Raw genomic sequence first — 24,969 nt, 5'->3', positions numbered from 1 at the left:
CCCTAAAAAAATAGTGTTAACAAAAAAATGAAAATAAAAAAGCTAAAGTATGATGGTGGGAATGCTGGGGGTGGGGAGGAGGGGAAAGGAAATCACTGGAGAGAGAAATGGCTGAGAGGAGAAGGTGCTGCAAGGGTCCGCACGCCGCACCTGACAGCAGCACAGACGGCCCCGGCCAGTGATGGGGACAGCGCGTTAACCAAGCTCAAGGCCCTGAGAAGTTAGGGGTGGTGACCCGAGCGCCAGCAGATGACAGCAGCAATAAGGGTACTAGATGACGTAGTCCGATAAGATTCAATTTAAAAAGAGGGGAAAGGAGAGAGGGAACACGGTCTGAGCCATAAGAGAGAAAAGGTGACACAACAACGATCCTTTAAGAAAACCCAGGGCAAAAGAGAAACATTAAGTGGGATTCGAGGAGATGCCAAATGCCTGCTTCTCTGCAAACCGATCCCTTCCACTGATTGCACTGTGAGCCGGGAGCCACCAGGTGGAGCCCCTGCTCAGCCCATAACCACCACCAAGGCCTCGGAGGTGCTGGGAAGTCAGCCTCCCTCCAGACCCTGCCCTCTCCACCACTCTGCCTCCCTGAGTACATCTTTCTCCGTCCTCTCGTCTTTCCTTCTTTTGGTCTCCCCTTCTTTTCCCAGCCTACATGCTTCCTCATTCTCAAAAATATATATATTTTTCTTTTGAGGAAGATTAGCCCTGAGCTAACATTGGCTGCCAATCCTCCTCTTTTTGCTGAGGAAGACTGGCCCTGAGCTAACATCCGTGCCCATCTTTCTCTACTTTATATGTGGAACACCTGCCACAGCATGGCCAGGATCCGAACCGCTGAACCCCGGGCCACTGAAACAGAAGGTGCGAACTTAACCGCTGCGCCATGCGGGCAGCGCCTACATTTATATATTTTTATAAGAAAGAAACCTTTTCCCTTATTCCCATCCACTTTTCCTACTTTGAGGGCCACACACAAAAACACGTGTTTTCCGCCTTTTGCCTAGTGGTACAGTAAACACCCTTACCAGTTCACACACAGGGTGGAGGGGATGAGGGAGTGAATTCAGCAGGGGCCACGGAACACTTTACATGAGTAGCTACAAAGGCTCGGTATTGGCAGAGCAGTTGTTGGAAGACAAACAGACGACGCTTCCACACAGGCTTTACAAGAGCTCAGCCTCGTAAACATGCCGGAAGGCCGTTCAACTGCACACTTGAAAGAGATGAACTTTACAATACATCAATCTTATCTCAATAAAGCTGTCTTAAAAACCCCTGCTCATCCCGACTGAAACATTCCCCCCAACAAATCCCATGTAGACGAGTTTATATGCAGTTTTCCCTTTCAGAAGAGGGAAATATTAAACTTGAGTACAGGCTCGTCTGTAAACTATAATTCTGAATTAGCGGAGTCCAGGAATTATATTGCTTTTTTATTCATTCGTCTTTTAGTGCCAATTTTATATGTTCTGTTCAAGACTCATGAGATGAATCAACCCACATGCCACAAGGAGCGAAAAAGCTAAACCTGGATAATCTACAGCGGACACTTGGAGGAAATATAAAGAGTTATCACCCTTCGCTACTCAAAACCCTTTGAAGATGCTCGCTGCTCTTGGGCTACAGTCCAAACTCCCCAGCGTGGCAGGGGAAGCCCTTCAGGACCTGCCTGCGAGCTCCTCGGCCTCAGCTGCAGACGCCACCCGGGCTGTGCTCTCTTGCGGCCCCACCACCTTGCGCCTTCTCCTCTCCTCCAGGCTGTTACTCGCTTCACTGGTAACTGTTTCTCGGTCCTTCACATCTCACCTTAAACAGTAGGCCCCCCACCCCCGGAAGCTCCTGGAGCGCCTCCTTCCTGAAACCCCAGGCCAGGTGGGCCTCTCTCTCTTGCTCTGACAGAGGCTGTATTGATCCCGTCACAGCACTTATCAGACTGCATTCAAGCCTTATTTATTCGTTTGTCTCTCCACCCTGTTTCTTATTCACTGCTGTGTTCTCGGTACCCAGCAGGAAGCCTAGCACATAATTAACGCTTAAAATTTGATGAATGAATGGCTGAATGAGCCCCCTAATTCTTAAATGGCTGGGCACCCTTTGGCACTAACCATTAACAGAAAATAGTAAAAATGATGTAAGTGAACTACTCACAGGTTACAAAGGAGAAAACAGCGGGCAAGCGCAGACCCAGCTGGCACAGACATCAGGTCCCGGGGCGAGGCCTGGATGACCTCATCTGGAGCCCCCAGCCGCCTGCACAGTGTCGTGTCACAGGGCTTTCCCTGCTAGACAATGCCACTTCTGGCTGTCAGGTCTACACCATGGAAATGGGACATAAAAACCGCAAATCACTCACAGGCTGTCTAGCTCTAGTTATTGGACCCAGCGTTGGAGAAGCAGCAGAAAATATTTCTGGATCTTCTTCCACTCCTCAGAACAGGATTTCAGAGCCAGAACGTAGTTAAAAGATATTTAGTCCATTGGTTTTCAAACCGGGCTCAGCAAATCCCCTCAGGGGTCACGGAGGGGAAAGCAGGCGGGGAGAAGGCCCGAGCAGGCCGGACTCCGGGCTCCTTCTCTCCTTGGTCAACCAAAGCAACTGATTCCGGCTTCTTAACACACTGGGCGCCCCCACATGATGGTAAAGAAAGCTCTGCTGCTCTAGGTACAATAAAACCAGCTGGGACTGGCCCAGTCCCCTCACTTTCAAAATGAAGGAACTGTGATCAGAAGTAAATGTGATTTCTCCAGCAACTCAAAGCCAAGGACTTCAGTCTCCTGCCTCTGTACCCAGGACTCTTCCCGTCGTGCAAAATCACCTCCCTACGAACTCTGAAGAGTTTGTACAAAGGGAGGAGTTCTTATTATACACAGACCAATAACAACCAAAAAGTATCAAGGGAACAAATAAAGGACAACCACAAATCGAGCACTACTCTACCTACCACGGATAATACAGTCAGTACTTAATACACGTGCTTTCTCTGGGAATCCAAGATGCACTGTTTACTTTTCCCTAAATCACTTCCCTGAGGTTTTCTCATCCACACGCGGATGATATGGTGGTCCCGGCACGGAGAGCGCTGAGCAGAATGCCTTGCTCATAAGTCACAACAAACAGTAGCTGTTACTAACTCTATTCGACCTTCACAATAACCTTATGGGATGGGGACCCTCACACTTGCCCAAGGTCACAGCTAGTGAGAAGGATGGCCAGATGGCGAGCCCAAGTCTACGTCCAAAGTCCAGATTCTTTCAAGAATGCTACCCTGTTTGGCCAAGTCATTGATCTTCTCTATGCCTCAGCTTCTTCCTCTGAAAAAATAAAAGAATATCAACCTGACCTACCTCACAGCAAAAAATAAAGTCAGCAGAAGCACTCTGAAAAGTCCTGTGTGTATCTAAGGTAGGCTTCATGAGGCAGCATCCTCCTGGAAGAGCGACTCGCTAAGACGAGCCTTCTGTCTCAAAGAAGGAAATGGAAGGAAAACGGCATGAGGGTGTCACTTACCTCTGACCTTTGGCCCTAAGCACAGTCAGAGAAAGAAATGGCTTGGTACCTCCAGGACCCTCCACGAAGGGAAGGGGTAATGCCTCTCTTCCCAGGACCTGCCCCGGGAAGCACGTTTACCAGGTGACATTCGTTCACTCAGCTGCCACCTGTGCAACATCTAAGATGCCTCCAGCATCTTGCCGAGTGATGAAAGAGATCAAGACCTGACCCCTGCCTTTAAGGAACCAGGAAGAGAGAACCAATTATAAACAACAAGGACGCCTTCCGGCCCACCCCGCTGGGTGCCCACCCTCTGCTCCGTCCTCCGCCCCCGCTCTCCTCGCTCAGTGCGTTCTGCAGTCTGACACATGTGCCCGGAAGCTCAGAAGGGCTTCATGGTGCCCGAGGGTGGGTCTGGGAAGGAAACTGTTTATGTTAAACCTCAGAAATCAGGGAAGTGAAGAGAGGGAAGGGTGGTCCCATCCTTTAATGCCAAGTTCCCCCTGTCACGTGTCTGGCTCAGTTCCAATTCCTACTAGAAAGATACAGCACCAACCGTCTCTCCTGCGGGCCCCTTTCTGCCAAAGTTCTAGAACCCAGTGCCAAGGGGCCCTGTCCAGCACCCTGAAGGCTGGCGCTTCCTCCTGTCCTAGTCTGAAGGTCTAAAGGTCGAACACAGACCATCAGCAAACTTGCCCTGCCCCCTCCCCAACACAGCAGCCAGGAGTCACTCCTGTTCCCAAGCGTCAAGGAAAGCAGGGTCGGCAAACTTCTTTCAAGTTAGCATGGCACACATGTAAGGAGACAAGCTAGTTTGACAGCAAGTGTTCTAGGCTTTGTAGGACCTAAGGTCTCTGCCTCGACTACTCAACTCTGCCGCCGTGGCACGAAGCAGCACGCACACCACATAAGCGAATGACACGGCTGTTTCAATTAAACTTTATTTACAAAAACAGGCAGTGGGGCCTGAGGACCAGCTTGCCATCTCCTGATCTAAAGGAAAATGGGAAAACTATTTTTAAGCAGCTTCCTCCTGACCAGCTATTTACCTTCTTAAAACCTTAGGCTGTCCACAGCTCACCACCACTTCTTGAGAGTTTCTGTTCTAATTACTGGGCTTAGATGATTTTTCCCAGAATCCAAATTCATGTATTTTAGATATGCAGACCTCAGAATCAGCAGCCCAACTAGCATGCAGAGATTCTCCAGGTTGGAAAGGATTCAGACCATCTGATCCAGGCTTGCCCTCCACGCAGAAGCCATCCGGCTCCGGCTCAAACGTGTCCACCGAGCGCAAGGACACTCACTTCCTCCCAAGGCGACTCCTTCCACCTGCGGACAGCTCTGCGCTAAGACATCCTACTTACCTCTCTCCTCAGCACATTTAACCACCTGATTACTGGCGAATTTGTTTACTGTCTGACTCCTTTTACCAGAATGTAAAATTAATGAGATCAGAGATGGGGTTTCTTGGGTTTGTAGCTGTTTTTACTGCTGTGTCTCCAGCACTTTGAATGGTGTTTGGGACATAAAGGGTATAAGAGAATTGTTGAGGGAGGGTATAAAAGGAGGGTAGGAGGGGAGGGGGGAAGGTGAGAAGGAGGGAGAGAGGGAGGGAGGGAGGGAGAGAGGGAGAGAGAGAGAGAGGGAGACAGAGGGAGAGAAAGGGAGACAGAGGGAGAGAAAGGGAGACAGAGGGAGACAGAGGGAGACAGAGGGAGACAGAGGGAGAGAGGAAAGGGGCAGACAAAACAACGCTGCATTTGGGAAACTAAGTCAGCCAGTAGAACTGCCGTGAGAGGCACAAGGGGCCGAGCAGAGCAGCGAACTGACGAGGCTGGAGTGAGGACAGGGTGTGACATGGAAGCCCCTGAAATCTCAGCGCCAGTGCAGAGGCTGAGCCGGTATTGGAGGAACACTTTGGGGGGAATTTAGAATTCCCCTTTCTCCCTCCTCCTTCCAAGCCTCCTCTGCCCCATCCTGACCGTGAACGTCTCCCTGGGGCCCCTGTTCTCCGAAGCCTTTGCAAACAGCCGCTCCCCCAACACAAGTGCACCACCCTCAACTTTGTAGATGCTTCTATCACTGTGCGCACGAGGCTGACCTGCTTCTCTATCCGTGGGCCTCTGCTGGGCCCTGAGCTCTGACAGCAGGGACTGTGTCATCCTTGTTTTTCTGGGCTGGGCACTGAATACTGTGATGGGACAATGTAGGACCCTTTTAAATGTTTGGTAAATAAATGAAGGTAACAGTCTTATTGTGTTTTGTACTGGCCAGACTACACCCAGGGAACTGGGGTCAGATCTGGACACTCTATTCGAGGAAAGATACTGAGCCTTTGTGCCAAAGCTGCACAGGCATCGGCGAAGAGACCAGGTGAGTCGTGTAAACGAGGGGCGGGGCCCGGGAGGACGACGGCTAAGAGGGGAGAGCGGGCTCTGCTTTCATATGAAATGTCTCAAAAGGAGTCAACTAATTTAAAGCTTTTTAAAAAGGAAATAAAAATAACACTGCTGTGTAGACCCACCGAAACACACCCTTCATGCCTGCGAACTCTGGATACAGAAAGCAGATCTGCAACCTGTTTTGGACAAAGGGATTTAAGCACGGAAGTAACATAATCAGAACTGCATTTTAAAAGAACATTCTGACAGCATAAACTAAGGTGCTATCGTACCAGTCCGGGCAGGAGGCAGGGTGAGGGCCTGAGCTCAGACAGGAACAGCGGGGTAGAGAGGTGGGGGGATCTAAAGACGACCTGCTCAACCCGGTGTGAACGAAGCCAGGACGGCGGGCACTCATCTGGCGGCCGCATTACCAGTTTGTAGGTTCATACTGAATTTTTTTCAAATAAACTGCTATTAAATCTAACTAATTTTTGATAGTCTAAATACAGGACTCAATTTTTCTTTCTTTTGCAGGCATATGGTGCAAATTAGAATTTGATCCTGCCTTCAAAATACGTCCAGAACCCATTACTCTCCGGCTACCCACCATCACCCCTCCCCTGTCCACTGACTGAAAAAGCTTCCACCGACCTGGTCTCCTGCTTCAGCCAGAGCCCACCTCCCCCCACAGGCTATCCCCACAGCAACCAGAGTAAGCCTTTCAAACACAAGTCAGATCTGTCGCTCCTCTCTTCTCCACTCTGCAGAGGCTCCCATCTCGCCTAGAATAAAATGCCCTCCAGAGGCCTAGCCCAGGCTCTAAGGCCCCGTGCCCAGGGCCTCGCTGTGTGCTCCAGGCCTCCCGCACCACGCACTCCAGGCCGGCCTCACTACGTGATCTGGGCTCTAAAGCCCCGCAGCCCGGGCCTCACTGTGTGGTCCGGGCCTCCCGCACCACGCGCTCTGGGCTCTAAGGCCCAACATGCCCCGGGCCTCGCTGCTTCTCTGCTCTCGTCTCCTACTGCTCTTTCCCTGCCACACACTCCAGCCACACTGGCCTCCGCGGGGCCTCGGACAGGACAAGTCACACTCACACCTCAGGGCTTTTACACTTGCTCTTGCCCCTGCCTGGGATGCTTTTCTCCCAGACGCATCTCCCTGGCTGGATCCCTCACTTCTTTCAGATCTTGGCTTAAAATATCACTTCATCAGGGGCCTTCCCTGATCACCTATAGAAAGCGGCAACCCCTCAGCCCCCATCTCTCTCTAGCACCACACCCTGCCTGTGTTTTGCTGAGCACCTATCATGAGGGGGTGTTACTTATCTATTTACCTATTTGTTTGTTTGTTTATATCCAGTTATTCATTTGTTTTTATCTGTTTCTACTCATTAGAATATCGTTCTTGAAAGCAGGACTTTCTGTTTCGTTTAATGCTGTGTACTTAGCTGCGAGAACTGTGCTAGGCATGCAGTGAGTGGCCAATTTTATCATCAGAATCTAAGTCCCACCATCTAGCAAAATACTCTATGTATAATTGGTACATGTAATCAGTTTTGTGGATGAAAATTATTATTTTACCCCCAAAATTCGTCAAGTATATTAAAAAAAAAAAAGTAGTGCTCCAATAAAAAGAGACTAAAGTATCATCAGAAAAACCAATGAGCAAATGAATACTGAGCCACTCCATCCGACCAGAAATTAACTTCACAACCCAGTTCCCTAAGGTAGGAAAAACGCTCCCGGGAAAGGAACAGAAGAAGAATCCGGAACCAATGAACATGGCAAGCGCTTGCCCCAAGTTTCCCGCTCCCTCGAGAAGAGCCGGGACCGTCCCTAAGGGCCTGCTTCCCGGGAAGGGCCACCCCAGGAAGTGCTCTGACTAAGCCTGCTTTCCCGCGTCCAGCCGCCCCCTTGCCTAGAACCCAGCTCCCAGACCACGCTGTGGCTGCCCTACTGCTCTGCCCTCCCAGAGAACCTTTCTCGAACAACCATCAGCTGCAGCTGGTGACCAGGACCACGAGCTCCTCTGGCCACTCACTGCTCGGGCTTCTTCTGCTTCACTGTACTCTCCACTGCCCTGGTCAACACCAACCAAGAAGATGCTGGCACACAGACTCCCGAAAGGCCTAGAAAAAGGAGCTAGTGTTGATCAAAAGGTTTTTTTGTTTGTTTGTTTATTTTGCTTTGCTTTTTAAAGATTAAATCAGTCTCTGCTTCAACCAAAAAGTAACTTTCCCAAAAGAGAAACATCAAGCGCAATGAAAATAACCCGGGTTTGAATCTAGTCCTACCGCACGCTGCCTGCGCGAACTCGGAGAAGTTATTTGACCCCGCTAAGCTCACTTCCTCGTAGTAAAAACAGTGGCACTTACCTCACGGGGTTGATGTAAATATTAAGGGAGATAATGCACGTCAAACAGGACTGTGCCTGGCGTGGAGTAAGCATGCAGTAAAGGGGAGGCAGGAGAAGGATGTCAACTCCACACTGAGCCCTCCCTCTCTTGTAATGGTGGGCAAATCCTGGAGACTTCGAGAACCACCCAGCATCGGTGCGGCCGGGTTCACCATACAACAGACTTACCATTTAGGTAATTTAAGCTTTCCGTCCACACTTCCGGCTGCTCCCCGACGTCAATGGCTAGGAAGCAGTCGCTGTCTTCCAGTGGCAGCTGCCCCTTGACCTGGACAGAACACACAGAAAGGAAGAGGCAGGTAGAACAGGACTCGCACCAAGACTGAGTGGACCCGAGGGCCTGTCCCCAAGACCCTCACACACAGTGGCCGTCAGACAGATGAGACGGGCTCCGGGCCCAGACGCTGCCTCGGAAGGAAGCAGGCGTTCTCTCTCTCAGGGAAGATAGGGAGTTTGGCTCCAGGAGCTGCCCCTTCCCCACCGGATCACACGGTCCTGGGTGGACGACATTGTCTCTCCTTAGATTAACAGACCTATGCACTCCCCAACCGGCTAAGGATCCCTCCGACATCCTGGAACTGGGAGGGGCCTCAGAAATCAGCTAGTTAAATGCCCTCATTTCAGAGAAGGAAACTGAAGCTTGGAAAGGCTGAGTCACACAACTGCTTATGGCTAAAGCCGGGATTCTACTAAAAGTAAGATGTTCTGGAAGGCGGGTAAGAAAAAGTGGAACATCTGTGGAGTATCTACCACACCCCAGGCAATGTGTTTTATGTTTTACAGAAGACAACACAATAACGTCACCTCCTTATAAATAAAGAGTCTAAATTTCAAGAAGTCAAGTGACTTGCCCAAGGTCTCATGGCTTGCTAGTCAACAGTGGCCAGGATTTAACCCTAAGTCTGCCTGACCACAACAGCCACTTCCCCGTGCTGCCTCTCACCGGGTTGCCTTCTAGACTAGGTCCCCAAAAGGGCCTAAACCACCCAGAATCAATTAGAACTAAAATAGGGCTTCTCTGTCACAAACTCACCCTTCGGCTTTGTAACAAGCCTTCTGCAGGAGAGCTGAGAAGCCTGCTGACCCATCGAAGCTTGCCCCTAACATCAGAGAGGAGTTCCTGGAAGCGGAAGATCTGGGTCAGACTCCTGTCTGTCTCAGTCTGGGTAAGAATGGAAAGACGGCTTCTAAGCTAGCGGTCCACTGAAGCTTTTATACACGGTCTCACACCCCAACAACTATCCCCTCTTTTCATCACAACCGCCACCCCCCCTCACGTGTCCCACAGACCACTGTGTGACCTCCTTCCAAGGCTGCGGGTCCCTTTAATCCGATTTCCACACCTCCGCCACCAACCCCACCACATACGCACAATGGAATCCAGGGAGCTGGAAGGCTAGAATTAGGATGGAGAAATAATGAAATGGCCGTTTTTCACAATGACTTAAAAAAAAGATGAAGGCCTAAAGCCTCACATCAACAAGCCCTGAAGAGAAACGCATGAAAGGAGCCAGACAAGAAGTGGAGAAAAAGACCTGTAGCAGGGGCAGCACCCAGGGGTGGCTAGGTGGGTGTGGGAGAAGCTTCCCGGGCTCCCGCCCCCCCGCCAGACTGTAAAAAAGTCAGTCTAAGCAGAGGAAGTGAGGCTGCTATTGAAACAGCCTCAGGACGGGCCCTAGGCCTTCTGTCCTGCCCCCCACCTGTCTCTCCCCCTCTCCACCCACCTTACACACACACACACACACCCCTTCCTCTGCACAGCCCAGAACCTCCCTACCTAAAAGTTCTGCACTCCAAGAAGTGGCCACACGAACGTGACTCTCTCCACAAAGGCCTCTGCAGCCCCGACAGGGACCCTGCCGGCAGCTCCTGCCCCCAGCTCCTGCCAAGTGTGCCGCCCGTCCCTAAGGCCCAGGGGGCTATTCTCCAAAACAGGATAGAAGGCATTGCCAAAGCCCAAACAAACAGGAACTCCAGATCCTGAGCTGTGTTCAAGTGCCGACATTCTCCTCATTTCTAAGAGGTGGAACCAAGCGGCGGGTGATTTCTTTCCTTTGCTTCTGAGTGTCATTTACCTCTTGCACCCTCAGCAAACCGGCGCGGAGAGACGAGGATGACTGTGAACACCCTCACGCTCCACTGCTGCCCCTTCAGAGAGCTCTGCACCCTAACCGAGCCCCCGACGCACACCCTCAGGCAGCTCTGCTGGGGCTTCCTGTTGTTACTACTGGGGCGATGGTGGTGGCAGAGTGTGTGTGTGTGTGTGTGTGTCTGTCTCTAAGCAGAGACGAGAGGACCCTTACAGATCTAAGTCCAACCCCGTCATTTTCCAGAGGAGAAGGTGAGTCCCCGGGAGAAGAGACTCGCCCAGGGTTGCAGAGCAAGCTACAGTGAACACGGCTGAGTCCACATGAGATCGCCAGCAGCCCCGTGGAGGGACGCGCCTGTCCACGCCGTCTGATTGCTAAGATCAAAGCTCTCCCAAACGGGCACCACCTTTGTTCCCAAAACCCTTGGACGATGGATAGAAACGCTCCAGGGAACTCTGCTTCCAGTACGATCCTCCCACAGAAAACAATTACAAACTCTGGATAAAATACAAAAACAACTATCTGAAGTGAACAAACACCGGAAGATTCTGGAGAGAAGCTGGAAACTGGAAGAAGGGACTGGTGTGGGACGACTTCCCCATTTTCAGATCTTTGACCAAGGGCTGTCCAGCTGAAGTTCCAGTTAAGAAACAAACCCTAGGCTTTCTGTCCAGAGGGAGCAGACGGAGTCGGAGCAGACAGAGAGCGGGAAGGAAGGAAGGAGAGCCCGAGCGGCGTCCCAGGTGCGTGAGCTCTGCCGCGACTTCTGCCTGCCCCGCACCCGCGTGCACAGGGCCAAGTCCAAGATCCTCAGCCAAGGACCAGGGCTCTGGACTGAAATCCCACTGCCACCCACTGCAGGCGACACAGTTCGCAGTTTTGAGTCTAACCAAGTTAATCACCTAGTAAAATTAAAACATCAACAGAAACCACAGTCTCTACAACACAACATTCATAAGGTTCCGGATACAATCGCAAATTACCAAAAAAAAAAAAAAATTAAACCCCTTTGCAAGGAAAAACACAATCAGCAGGGGGCAACTCCAAGATGACCCAGGTGTTGGAATTACCAGACGAGCATATTAAAGCAGCCACGATAACTAAGCGGGAAAACTGGAAATTTTTTTTAAAAGAGGAAATTTTAGAACAGAAATGCAGTATCTAAAAATTTAAAAATTCCCTGAATGGGCTTAATAACATAATGGAGAGGACAGAGAAAAGAGTCAATGAAACTTGAAGATAGATCAAGGGAAATTACCCCAACTGAAGTCACTCTGGGTCACTGCAGCCTCTAGAAGCACCACGCCAGGCCCTTCACCTGAGTGCGCACGGTGATAACTTTCCTTTCCATTCTCAGAAAAATCACATGCAAGAGAACTCGAATGACGGGGGACCACAGAGAAACCATCACCTGCAATTCCCCCAGGCCAGGCCCCCCTCACCTCCTCATCAACCTCGAGAGGCCTTCCAGACCCGAGCAGAGAAGAAGGGGTGACGGTGGGAACGAGAGGGCAAGAGAAAGATGTAAACGTGAGACGACCGTAACAGCCAAGCCCTGGGAGTCAGATCTGGGCCCACTGGGCGCACTGAGAGGCAGGCAGACAGTCGTTTCTCCCTATAACTGCTGAGGTGGCACTCTCAGCATTGCTCGGGGGAAAAAGCCAGGAGAGGTTTTAATGTTTTTTCTGCCCCACGCAGTCTCTTCACCAAAAAGCCAACCTGGTAAAGCGGTTGACAGCAGGACGAGGCGGGACCGTCGGTGGGTCCGGGGCTGAAGAGGGCCAGCAGCTGGGTGAGGGCTAGCTAACCTAGACGCACGCAGACTGGGAGAGCGCGAACCCGAACGCCACTGAGCAGCTCCCGCGCTGTCACTTCACGTGGGGCTCCGGCCACTCCAGGTAAAAGCAGAGGGAAGAACAGACGCTGCAGGAGACGTGTCCATTTCTGTAGGCCCTGCCTCCTTCTCATCCCCTCCTCCCACCTCGCAGCCCACCTGCCCACAAGGGAGGAGAACCCAGGGCAAGGGATCTCTTCTGACTCGGGTGAGAAACTGAGAAGATGATGTGCCCTCTAACCGTAAAGAACCTTGGACTGGGGGTTCTACCACCAACACCCTGTCGGAGCCCAGACACGTCTTTTATGCTCTCTGGGTCTCAGTTTCATCAACTGAACAAAAAAGTCGGACGAAATGCTATCTAAGATCCTTTCCAATAAGGACATGTATGACATCCTTATCCATGCTACCTCCATCTGCTCTTGAAGAAACTAGAAATAACAGGTCCCAAAAAGCAGAAGTGGAGACATGCCAATTTATTTGATTCATTAGAGTATCTCAGGGTTATACAATTATTCACATTTTTTTTAAAGATTTCATTTTTTTTTCCTTCGAGCACTCTGGAAGCACTCATTAATAAGCAATTGATAAGACTAGCTTGTGATCAGGGTATCCCTCCAGGACCACACGTGGCTCTGTGGTTTCCTTTCCTAATAAGTCATCTCTAACGGAGACCAGGCTGCCTTGCCGTTAGCCCGTGTTTGCGGGGTTTAGCAACAGAACCCCATGTCTAAAATCGTTGCTTATTCACCTGCTTTAAGACAGTTGGCTGCATCAGAGACGACCCCGGGTCCCTTTAACCTCTACGAGTCTCTGATGGGGATACTGAGGGGCCACAAGGACTGCGCAGGTAAAGGCAAGGGTGGGAAAACTGCAAGCCACAGCAATTACCCTAAAGAGGAAGAAACCAGAAGCACTTTTATTACCTAATTTAACCTTCTTCTAAGGTAACCCTCTCAGGTGTATACCATCATCTCCATTTTATACATGAGGAAGAAGCAAACGTTCAAAGTCACACAGCCGATAAGTGGGAGCTGATAAGTGAATTCTCACCTAGGTACTTATGCCCCGAATTTTACTTTCTCCTCTCCATTAGACCACCTCTCTAAGGAATTTTCTCTCAGATCTCAGTCTCGAGAAAGCCAGCCTGGCTATAATTAACAAAACGAGAAATAAGCACTGGAGAGGATGTGGAGAAAAGGGAACCCTCCTACACTGCTGGTGGGAGTGCAAACTGGTGCAGCCACTATGGAAAACAGTATGGAGATTTCTCAAAAAATTAAGAATAGAAATACCATATGACCCAGCCATCCCACTACTGGGTATTTATCCAAAGAACATGAAATCAACAATACAAAGAGATCTATACACCCCTACGTTCATCGCAGCATTATTCACAACAGCCAAGATATGGAAGCAACCCAACAACAGATCAATGGATAAAGTGGCCAAGCAATTAAGTTCATGCGCTCCGCTTTGGCAGGCCAGGGTTTCACCAGTTCAAATCCTGGGTGCGGACATGACACCGCTCGTCAGGCCATGCTGAGGAAGCACCCCATATGCCACAACTAAAAGGACCCACGACTAAAAATACACAACTATGTACCGGGGGGCTTTGGGACAAAAAGGAAAAATAAAATCTTTTAAAAAAAAAAAGAAAAGAAAGCCAGTCCTGATCCATAGCCCAAGCATCAGAACCCACATGAGGCTGATGGGGAGTGAGTCTGTTCGTTCTTTCATTTATTCAAATACCGCCTCCCACCTACAGTGCAGAGGGTCTGAGGAAAGCACTGGGGATAAACAGTGAGCAGACTCAGACAGACCCGTCTTTGTGGCATTTACTGCATCATGCAACAGAAAGACACTGATTGGGGCTGGCCCCGTGGCCAAGTGGTTAAGTTCGCGCGCTCCACTGCGGGCGGCCCAGTGTTTCATTGGTTCGAGTCCTGGGCGTGGACATGGCACTGCTCATCAAACCACGCTGAGGCGGCGTCCCACATGCCACAACTAGAAGGACCCACAACCAAGAATATACAACTATGTACCAGGGGGCTTTGGGGAGAAAAAGGAAAAAATAAAATCTTAAAAAAAAAAAAGAAAGAAAGACACTGATTGAAGAATCACACTATTAAATTTAAATTATATGAAATACAATTAATAGAAACTGAGCCACTCGGGGAGGTCTAGGAAGGCTCTTACGGAGCGAGAAGGCTCCAAGTAGAAGAGGCAGGCAAGCTTGTGAGCTAAAGCAGATCCATGTGACCAAAGAAGGGAGAACAAGGAGACGCACGAGGAGAGATGAGGCTGCAGAGGCATGGACAGAGCCATGCCATCCAGACCCATGGACGCCAAATTACGGATTCGGGTCTTGATCCAAAGACATACAGGAAGTCATGTAAGTATTAAATAAGGGTAAGATGTGCACATTTCAAAAAGATCCCTTTGGCTTCAGTAAGGACACGGATGGAAAGAGGTAAGAATGGCACCAAGAGGTCAGGAGGGAGGCTGGTTCTGTGCTCCAGGAGAGATGCTGGAAATAACAGCTAACAATACCGGGCGCACACAGGGCCCCTACTATGTCCCACGCCCTGCTCCAGGCACTTTAATCCTCACAGCAACTCTGTGAGACGGATACTATTATCCTCGTCTCATAAAAGAGGAGAGAGGTTAAGTAATGTAATGGAATTACATGCCCCCCTTCATATCCTCACCTCCCTCAAAATCAGTGCCTTGCAAACACCTTTCCCTTCTTCATATTCAACTAGTAAAATTCCTTCATCAAACCAAACTACACCAAAGCAACTAAGTTATAAACTAACTTGTGTCTCTGAAGAAAATACAACTACACGGTATCATTTAAAATTTATCACTGCAAATTCCAAACAGCTCCCTTGATGCTGCCAGCAATCCTGCTACGTTTCCCCCAAGAGGCTCCCTTTCCCACTCTCTGTAATGACTTTCACCTCCTTCTCTCTCAATAAAACTCCAGCCCCATCAGCTAATGACTTTGTCACCAAGAAGCAACATTCAGACCATCATCTTCCTCACTCCAAATCTAACAACACACCAACATTCTGCTTCCCCCAGTGAGACAATGAAGAGCCCCTGTCGGTGTGTAAAGTACAAGCTTCCATATCTACCACAGATCAATTCCCTTTTATCTCCATGTGCAATCATCCCTACTCTCTCTTACAGCACCGTTTCCTCCTCTTTACAGACTCATGCCCATCAGCATACAAACATGCTCTAGAATGTGAGGTCTGCAAACCAACACTGGTTCACAAACTATTACCACTGTAAGGACAGAAATTGAGAGAAACCATTTAGACATTTGTGTAGCAAACTGACATGGCTGCAACATCCAAGCACATGGTCAGTGGATTTCTCAAACAGGGAAGAACCCAGAAAGGGTGTTGATGAACTCACATAGTGACCCACATGTGGAATGAGCTACATACAAATCGTATACACTAGTACCACAGGTAGGTGCGGGATAGGTCAGAAAGAAGTTCGCTGGTCCTGCATCACAGATAGCTTGAGAAGCTGCCCTCAAGAACAGTGCTTCTCAAAGGAATGCGCACGGATGAGCCGGGGATCTCATTAAAATGCAAATTCTGACTCAGTTAGGGCTGGGGCCTGAGACTCAGTATTTCCAACAGGTTGATCCAGGTTGAGAAGCAAGATTCTAGAATTTCCCATCTTAAAAAAACAAACAAGGGGCTGGCCTGGTGGCATAGTGGCTAAGTTTGCACTCTACTCCAGCAGCCCCGGGTTCGCAGGTTTGGATCCCGGGTGCAGACCTAGCACTGCTCATCAAGCCATGCTTTGGTGGTGTCTCACAGAAAAATATAGGAAGACGGGCACAGATGTTAGCTCAGGGCCAATCTTCCTCACACAAAAACAAATAAAACAGAAACAGTAAACTTCCCCTTGATCTGGCACGTCCTTCCACCCACTCCAGCCCCACTGACTCTGCTTCTCTTCACAGAAGCACCTCCTAAAAGAGTTGTCTCTACTCCTCACTTCCTAACCTCTCCTCCTCTCAGTCTACTCCAATCGGCTTCTATCCTCAACGCTGCACTAAAACTGTTCATCAGGGTCAGACCTCCAGGTTGCCAAATGCTATGGTCACTTCTTGGACCTCTAAACAGCGTCTAACACAAATAACCACTCTTTCTCCATCGAGACACTTTTTTCCTTGGTTCCGGGACATCATGCTTTCCTGACCTTCTTCCCACTCCACTGGCTCCTCTTTATTCTTCTTACTGGCTCCTTCTCTGCTGGACCGCAACCAGACCTGGGACTTCTCTGTACCCTCCCTTCTTTGAGTAATCTTATCCAGTCCCCTGACTTTTAACATCAATGCCTTCTAAATTGTTACCTCCAGGACTGACCTCCCTGAACTCCAGAAGCATACCCAACAGCCTACCTGACACCTACCTGGAGGTCTAACTGACAGCACGTGCCCACAGTCTCGTGTTCTTGACAGCAGTCACTTTCCACCCTTCTCTCCAACCCAGCCCTCCCCCACTGTGCCCCCAACTCAGTGCACACACCGTCATTCATCCACACCCAGGCCAAACAGCGGGAATCACCCTGGATTTTTCTTTCCCTCACACCCTACAAGAAAATCCCTCGGCCCCCACATGCAAATCCAAACAAGTCCCACAGCTCTACCCCCAGATCTTCTTGAGTCTGTCCCCTACTCTCTGCATCCCCTACCGGGCACCCTAGTCCAACCTACTGGACCGCACCCGACCTGCTACAACAGCCGCCGTGAGCCTCGCTGCTACCAACTGTGCCCCAGACACCACTCTCCAAATAATGGCAAATTCAATTTCTAAAAATTTAATCAGATCTAGACTCTAGCCTGCTTAAAAACAACAAAACAAAACACCTCTAATGGCTTTCCCATTCGCTTAGAATAATCCAAAATCCTCACCATAGCCTCCCAGGCCCAACGCGATCTGGCCCCTCCCCACCTCTGTGACCTCATCCCCTCCCAGGTCCCCTCCTCGCTTCCTGTCTCCTGCACACACCGTGTTCATTCTGGCCTTAAGGCCTCTGCACCAGCTCTTCCCTCTTCCCTTCGTACAGCTGGCTCCTTTTGGTCAGCTTCAATTTTCCCACCTCTTTAAAGACCCAGCCAGCCAATACGAAGCAGCGCTCAACCTAACATGCCAGTCACCGGGCTTAATGCTCACCTTAGCACTTAACCCTCCTGATATTTTGTCTATTTCTTGTCTTCCTCCCCACGCCTACCCCCCTTTCTGTCCAGTTCATCACTGTATCCCCAGTGTTTGGAACAGTGCCTGACTGACAATAAATAGACGGGTCTACAGCACAGGGGAGCGAGGGGGCAGGAGACAGAAATTCATGAGTCATGTGCACGGAGGCAAGGCTACTAAAGCCAGTGGGCTGGGTGAGGTCACCAGGGAGAGCGTCTACCCTGAGAGAGGAGCGTCTGGGAGAGCAGAACACTAACAGCTGTAGAATGGAGGACGAGCCTGCAAAAACAACATAGACGTGGGAGAATAGGACAGGGTGCTTCCGGAAGGGAGGAGCAGTCAACACAGTCAGCTCCACTGAGAACACTGAAGACTAAAAACGCCTGCTGACTCCAGCTACTTGGTGGACATTAGCGACCTCAGTGAGAGGTGTGACAGTGAAGAGGTGAGGGCAGAAGCCAGACCGGAGCAAGCAGTGCACACAGACAGCTTTTGAGAAAAGTCTGGCTATTTAAAAGTAAACATGATGGGTTACAGAGAATGTCCACGTCCGCTCCTGTTGACTGGGGCATGATCCCAGCACTGCAGCACACACGGGCTGCAAGTCACCCCGTGGCTTCAAGCCTCCTTACCCTCATGGCAGCTTAGACTGCCACTTCCCCTGGACCGATTCCTAAGTTACTTGTTTATACACTCATCTCATCTCCCTTACCACATGGAAGATAAAAACGCCCATTTAGGGGCCAGCCCTGTGGGCCTAGTGGCTAAGTTCGGCATGTTCCGCTTCAGCGGCCCAGATTCGGTTCCCGGGTGTGGACCTACACTGCTCATCAGCAGCCACGCTGTGGCAGCAATCCAGGTACAAAATAGAGCAAGACTAGCACAGATGTTAGCTCAGGGCCAATCTTTCTCAGCAAAATAAAATAATGCCCTTCTATACACTTTCCCTGGGTGTTGTCAGGAACAGAATACAGGGCTGTATATACTACAGGGCCTGAGTTTGAAAGGTTTTCTGCTGCCATTTTAATTTCAAGGCACATTTTGGGGAAAGTCATTATTTCTACCCCAGCAAGGAGTTTCTTTCCATTTTACAGCCTCTAGAGAACCTCCTTTTGTCTCTATTCCACACTCCCTCTCCACTCAGCCTGCTGCCCAGGCAACAGCCTATAACAGAGAGAGCACACATGGCCTCAGAAGTCAGGGAATCTGGGTTCCCACTATAATTCAGTCACATATCAGTTCAGGTGATTAATCTCCACGATCTCAGTTTCTTCAAGTGTACACAGAGATTACGATAAACTTCACAGGGCTGATGTAAGGATTCTGTGAAAATCTACATGAAGAGCCTAAGTACATAAGGCCTGGCACAAAATACATTCTGTAAATGTTAATCCAGTTTTCTTCTCATCGCCATCCTGATTAAGCCCACATCCCCTGCACATGTTGAGTGTCTCCTCCCCTCTAAGTGCACCAGGAAGCCCTTGGGAAAGGAAGCTTGAGAAATTAACTTGCCCAGTTCCAGCAGAAGTCATTTGAAAGCAGCCCTAATGCGAGAGGGGGGAAGTTGGGGGCAGGTGTGTAACCAGGGAGCGGCCGAGAGGGCAGGGAGGACCCTGAGTGACAAGAAAGACTCGGGCTCCCCGCCAGTTCGCTGCGCCTCCCCCGTCCCAGGTGCTTCTTGTAGCTATGGCTGCGTCTCTTTCCCTTGTTCCTTTCGTAAGTTGTGCTTGCCAGCAAGTCTCCAGTCAACGTCTTCAGTGCTAAAAACAAACAAAACAAAACAGCATTCACTCACACGCACACACGTCCTGGGCAGGACCACGGGCGGCGGAATCCTGCGTCCTGGTCTCGTCTCTCTGATTTACCAGTCCTGGGACCCTCGCAGAATTATCATAATTCTCTGGGTAGAAGTTCCCTCATCTGTAAAACAGAAACAATAATATGTCTTAACTACAAGAGCGTGAGGATCAAACACAATAACGTATGTGGACGTACTTTGTACGCTATAAAACACAGTTACTGCTCCATTATAGGTACACACAGCAGTTCCAGAGTCTACCTTTGGCCAGGTTAGGTGCCAGTTTTACTGAGAAGGTCCTCGGTGCTGGAGAACTCGAGTCTAGGATCCAAGGCTACTAACTCCAACTCAAGTCCGCCTGTCCCCGGCAGTGGAAAAATTCATATTCTGTCTAATTTCACTTGATTCCCTTATCTTAGCAAAGAGGTTTCTTGAACCCCTCTGACCAAATGGCTCCGTGTCCCCAAAATGGTAAAGATCAGTAGTCCTGATGACCTCTAAGGGCCTTTTTTTGGCTCTGACATCCTAAGCTTCTCCATCCTGTGCTCCCAAAGTACTTTGTGTGTATCTCCACCTGAGCGATTTCCAGTCTACTTTGCATTATAGCTTTATCTTCCATCCTCCTAAGGAGGGAGCAGAAGCTTGTCTTACTGAGTCTTATCCTCCCCACAGCACTTAACACGGAGCTTTACACATAGAAAGTACTCAAAAGTATTGGTTGAAATGACTCAATGCTAATTTCTACTTTTTTGCACTTATTGTCCATACCACACAATAATTATAGACTATCTTCTTATTCCTTTCTACTCCTTTTGTACCTCCAGAGGCCTGGCACAGTGGGAAATACACAGTCAATATTTTCTTAAGGACTGGTGACTGGTTCATTTCTTGATCAAGATGAAAAAGCTCAGAGCAGTCAGCCTGGCCTACCTAGGATTCTTAACTGCGGGCTCTGGTTACTGACATATACAAACATGACATTTATCAGAGCGTCACAGAAGGAAATTACACAAGTGAATTACTACACAGATAGAGGCAAATGAAATGCAGGGGTTGGCCAGCCTTTTTCTCCCCAGTGGCATCAATAATGTGGTAAAAAGGCAAATAGACTGATAGCCAGAGGACCTGGTCTCTAGAGTTCATCTCTCCAAGGTGGGTAGTCTCCTAAAATGGTTCCCATGATCCCCACCTCCTAGTGTCCAGGTTCCATGTGGGCTCCTCCCCTTGAGTGTGGGCTGGACCTAATAACTTGCTTCTGATGAAGAGATTATGCCAAAAGTTACAAGATGTCACTTCTGAGATTCTGATTAAAAAGACTGAGTTCTTTCCTGCTGGCATTCTCTCTTGCCGCGTCTTGCTTGCTTTGACAAAGCTAGCTGCCGTGCTGGAGAGGCCCACGTGGCAAGGAGCTGAGGGTGCCCTCCATCCACCAACCAACAAGGAACTGAGGCCCTCCGTCCACCTGCCCACGAGCACCTGAATCCCGCCAACAACCGCTGAGTGAACTGGGAAGCCGGTCCTTCCCCAGGCTCACCCTGAGAGGGCTGCAGCCCTGGCTGATGCCTTGCCTGAGACCCTGAGGCAGGGGACCCAGCCAAGCCATGTCCAGGTTCCGAACCAAGAGAAACTGTGCTGTAATAAGTGTAGATTGCTTTATGCTGCTAACTTTCGTTATGCGGCAACATGTGACTAAGATACCCTGTACACTAAAAAGGGGAGGGTGGAGAGAGAACCTATGGATGAAAAAATTCTTAAAAGACCTACTGACCAATCACAGCACATGGACCTTAATTAGACACTGATTCAAACAAACTGTAAAAAACAAAACAAAACAGCATCATTACATTGATGAGAAAAGTGAAATCTGGATGACTGGGTATTTGATGGTATTAAAGAATTCTTTTTTATTTTTGGATGTGATATTAAAATTGTGGGTGGTTTTTTTTATTTAAAAAAGTCCTTAACTTTTAAAGACACATACTGAAATGTTTACAGGCGAAATGACATGGTGTCTTGAATTTCCTTCAGAATATTACAGGATAGGGTTAAGTGGATGAGCGTATAGATGAAACAAGATTGACCGTGACTTCATCACTGGTGAAACTGGGGGTGGGGGCCTGGAAGTTCATCATGAAGTTTCCTGTGTGGTGTAAGTTTGCAATTCTCTGTAACAGAAAGCCTTGGAAAGGGGAGATGGGTGGGTAAAATCCTAGAGCCCAAGGGCCCTTCTAGTTCTGACAACCTGTGCTCCCCCAGTACCCCAAAGCCAGGCGACAGCTGCCCTGACCTCCCCAGGTTCCCTGACCTGGATATACCACTTCAGTCCGTGCTGGTGACCAGCATCACCGCTTTCCCATAAATCTCTGTTGAGCACTTACTCCTGATGAGTTACTGAAAATAAGATTATTGGGACAATTTGGCCCTAGCAGGTAAAGAGAAAGGAGTGATACGGTGGCTAGTTACTAGAAGGCGCTGGGCACAAACTAGGAGGCATCAGCCCCGGCTTCCTAGAGCAGAACACCATCACCTGTTGCGCTTTCTGGAGGCCTGCTCTAGGACACAGCAGCCTCCCGCCTGCAGGGGTGTGTCAGCACTTCCTCCCTGTGCCGTGTACAGACTTAACTTCTAACCCCTTTAAGTTTTCTTTCATTGAGCCTCAAGTATCTCAATTGCTACGAATGACCTATTTTCCAATTTCGCTCAGCAAATTTAAAAAAATCTCATGGTCTACCGTTCTCCAAGAAAAAAACTTCAGCAGGGAAGAAATCCTATCTGCTTTGTCGCGTCAGAGTCTCTGACTGTTGGGTTAGAGAACCAACCTCTGAAGTTCCTACTGAACAAGAAGAGTCACGCTAGTCCCCACACTCTCCCCTGGGCGTCCGCCGCTGCTAGAGCCACATCCCACTCCTACTGCACAAGACGTCCACGCTCTCACCTGTCACGACAGCTTCGACCACCCACCCAACATTTACACTCTATCCCCATCCTTCACCCTCTTCTAAGAATAGTCGGAAGACAGACACTCTATCTCAGGGGTTTTCAACCCTGGCGAAATACCGGAAAAACCTGGGGAGCTTTCAGGACTGTCACTACTATCTGACAACTGACCCAATTTCTATAATGAGTTAATGATGTGAAAAAGGGGCAGAGGGACTGTTCCAGATAGAAAGAAACAAGAAACATGACAACTTAATGTATTGTGTGGACTAGGGTCAGATTCTTATTCTAACTCACTGACTGCAAAGACATTTTTAAGACAGTCAAGGAAATTTGATTATGACCTAGGAATTAGACACTATTAAGGATTTGTTAATTTCATTAAATTTGATAATGGCATTACGGTTATGTGAGAAAATGTCCATATATAAAGACGCATGTGGAAGTATGTAGGGGTAAAATGACATAATATCTGGGGTTTGCTTTAAGATTCTTCAACAAACAAAAAAAAAGGAATGAAGCAAACGTAGCAAAATCTTGAAAATTACTGAATCTAGACATATGTAGGTTTGCTATATTAGACTCCTTACTTTTGTGAATGCTTGAAATTTTTAATAAAAACAATTTTTAATGCTAACATCTAGCACAACCACACAACTGTTTAGCAATGTCTACCAAAGCGAGACACACGGCCCGGCAATCTTACTCCTAGGTACACACCCAAGAGAAACGAGTGCACACGCCCCCCAAAACAGACAAGATTAATAAGAACGTGCATGGCAGCTTTGTCATATGGCTAAAACTGGTGAGACCCCAAAGGTCCATCAACAGTAGAATCAACAAATAATTGTGGTGCATCCAAACAATGAAATACTACATACCGCTGTAGGCAACATGGATGAATATCCAGATATGATACTGAGCAAAAAAAAGCCAGACCCAAAATGGTGCACAGTGTGTGATTCCATTTGTATGAAACTCAAGAATAGACAAAACCCATCAGTGGAGACAGAAGTCAGAAGAAGTGGTTACTTGGGCAGCCAGTACTGACGAGGAAGAAGCATGAGGGAGCCCTCTGGAGTTCTGTATCTTGATCTGATGCGTATCTTGATGTGAGTAATCTGTACACAACTGTACACATATACAAACATTCACCGGGTATTTTACTTAAAAATTGGGGTACTTTACTGCAGATATAACTCAATAACAAACAAATAAACATGGGAGTAAAAATCAGAATCTCAGCTATTAGTATTCTATAAAAGCTCTGTAAGCAATTCTAACGTGCAGCCAATGCTAAGAACCATTCTTCTCCCTCAACAAGCTCAAACCGCAGGCTCCCAGGTCTTCCTACTTCACTGCAACACTAACTGTGACAAGGCAATAAGAACGGAAGCTGGAAAAGATGGTGGAGCAGGGAGAGCACCTCTTTGAAAAGAGTAAGGATCCAGGGCAAGGCAGGAAAAGTCCAGGTCAGTGCTGGTGGAGGTAAGAGCACATGTGAAAGAGACAGCGAGCATGACAACTCAGATTTCAGTTCCAGCTTTACTGCTGACCAGCTATGGGTAAGACCTTAGGCAAACTGCTTCTTTTCTCCAGGCCTCACTAAGATCTCTTACAACTTTTAAACAGAGTCTGGAGGATAAGCTGAGAGGAAGCAAGTGAGAACAGGCCCTTTTGAAAGACCCTAGGTTTACCTCTGGCATAGCACTTATTCTGTAGCATAATTATCTACTTGTTTATCTCCCCCCATCAAACCCTGAGCTCTTAAAAGACCAGGATTATGCATCTCATCTCTGAATCCAAGCACATGCATAGCACTTGGCACATAATAACAGTTCAGTAAATGTCCAATGGCTCAACGGCTGAAACTCATGAGGAGTGCCCATGTTTACGTTCCCATAAGTATAGGTGTATTTATATAGACTTACAAGAAACGATAACTCATCTCCCATATGTATACCCCCTTCAAATAACATCAAATAATATTATTTTCCTTATAACCACCAACTAAAGGAAGTCCAGATTCTAGGAAGCCCAGAATCATCAGAAAGGCTCCCTAGAGATGTCCTGCCAGTGGCCTCCAAAGTCCATGTGTCCTCCTCCCCCTGAAATGATACATCTCCTAATAATAATGTCTAGTGCTCGCAGGTTATTTCCTGGTTCAAAGTGCTTTCTCTCGCGTACTCTCAATTAATCCTCACAACAACTAGATGAGGAGGCATTATCAGACCCATTTCACACGTGCGGAAACTGAGGTTTCTATTTTAAATAATTTGCTGACCTAAGGAAAGCCGAGAGCAACTAAAGGAGGGCTTTCACGAGGAGCCTCTCTCTTCAGCGCCCCGAAGAAGGAGAAACAGGAACGTCGCCACCCCGACGCCCCCTGCTCGCCCCAGCGAGCCGGCTCAGTCCCCCAGCGGCTCTGCTTCACTCAGCTGACTGCCTCGAGTTTCCTAGTCCTCATGAGAATCAGCTATACAGATTATTTTTATGTTTTAAGCAAAAAATAAGGCCAGCCTATGCATAGCAGTGGAGCATTGTCTGATGCAGCGCCAGAAGGTGAGAGGATGGCACAAAAAGCCCGGGCAGGGTTCCGCCCTGCTGGACACGCAGTCGCCAGGCGCAGAATTGAGTCCACAGCACTGACAAAGCCAGTCCGGGGAGGAAAACCCCAAGACTACAAACAGCCACACTCAAAACCGCTGGCACACATCTTTGTGCATAAAGCTAAAGAAGAGCAAAACTTGCTGCAGCAGGGCGCCGTACCCCTACCGATCGAGGGCC

General features: G+C 48.9%; 1 protein-coding gene across 15 annotated transcripts in view; it reads right to left on the bottom strand.

Moving 5' to 3' along the window:
• LUZP1 (leucine zipper protein 1) overlaps positions 1-24,969 on the bottom strand; it is an 84,681-nt gene that overhangs the window by 24,103 nt on the left and 35,609 nt on the right. For 5 of the 15 annotated variants that reach the window (XR_006888794.1, XM_046662939.1, XM_046662947.1 and 2 more), the window contains exons 2-3: positions 19,243-19,367; positions 8,464-8,563 (exon numbers count right to left, since the gene is read on the bottom strand). The gene's annotated coding sequence lies outside the window, so the exon portion shown is untranslated. Of the gene's footprint in view, positions 1-7,857; positions 8,009-8,463; positions 8,564-9,328; positions 9,458-19,242; positions 19,368-19,506; positions 20,330-20,370; positions 20,391-24,969 lie in introns of those variants that run through there. The other 10 variants (XM_046662944.1, XM_046662946.1, XM_046662951.1 and 7 more) reach the window with 9 other exon arrangements.

The sequence above is a fragment of the Equus quagga genome, chromosome 5, assembly GCF_021613505.1.
Source record: "Equus quagga isolate Etosha38 chromosome 5, UCLA_HA_Equagga_1.0, whole genome shotgun sequence".
Taxonomy (NCBI): domain Eukaryota; kingdom Metazoa; phylum Chordata; class Mammalia; order Perissodactyla; family Equidae; genus Equus; species Equus quagga.
Note: the sequence above shows the minus strand (reverse complement) of the source record. Positions and strands in the feature narration are given on the sequence as shown.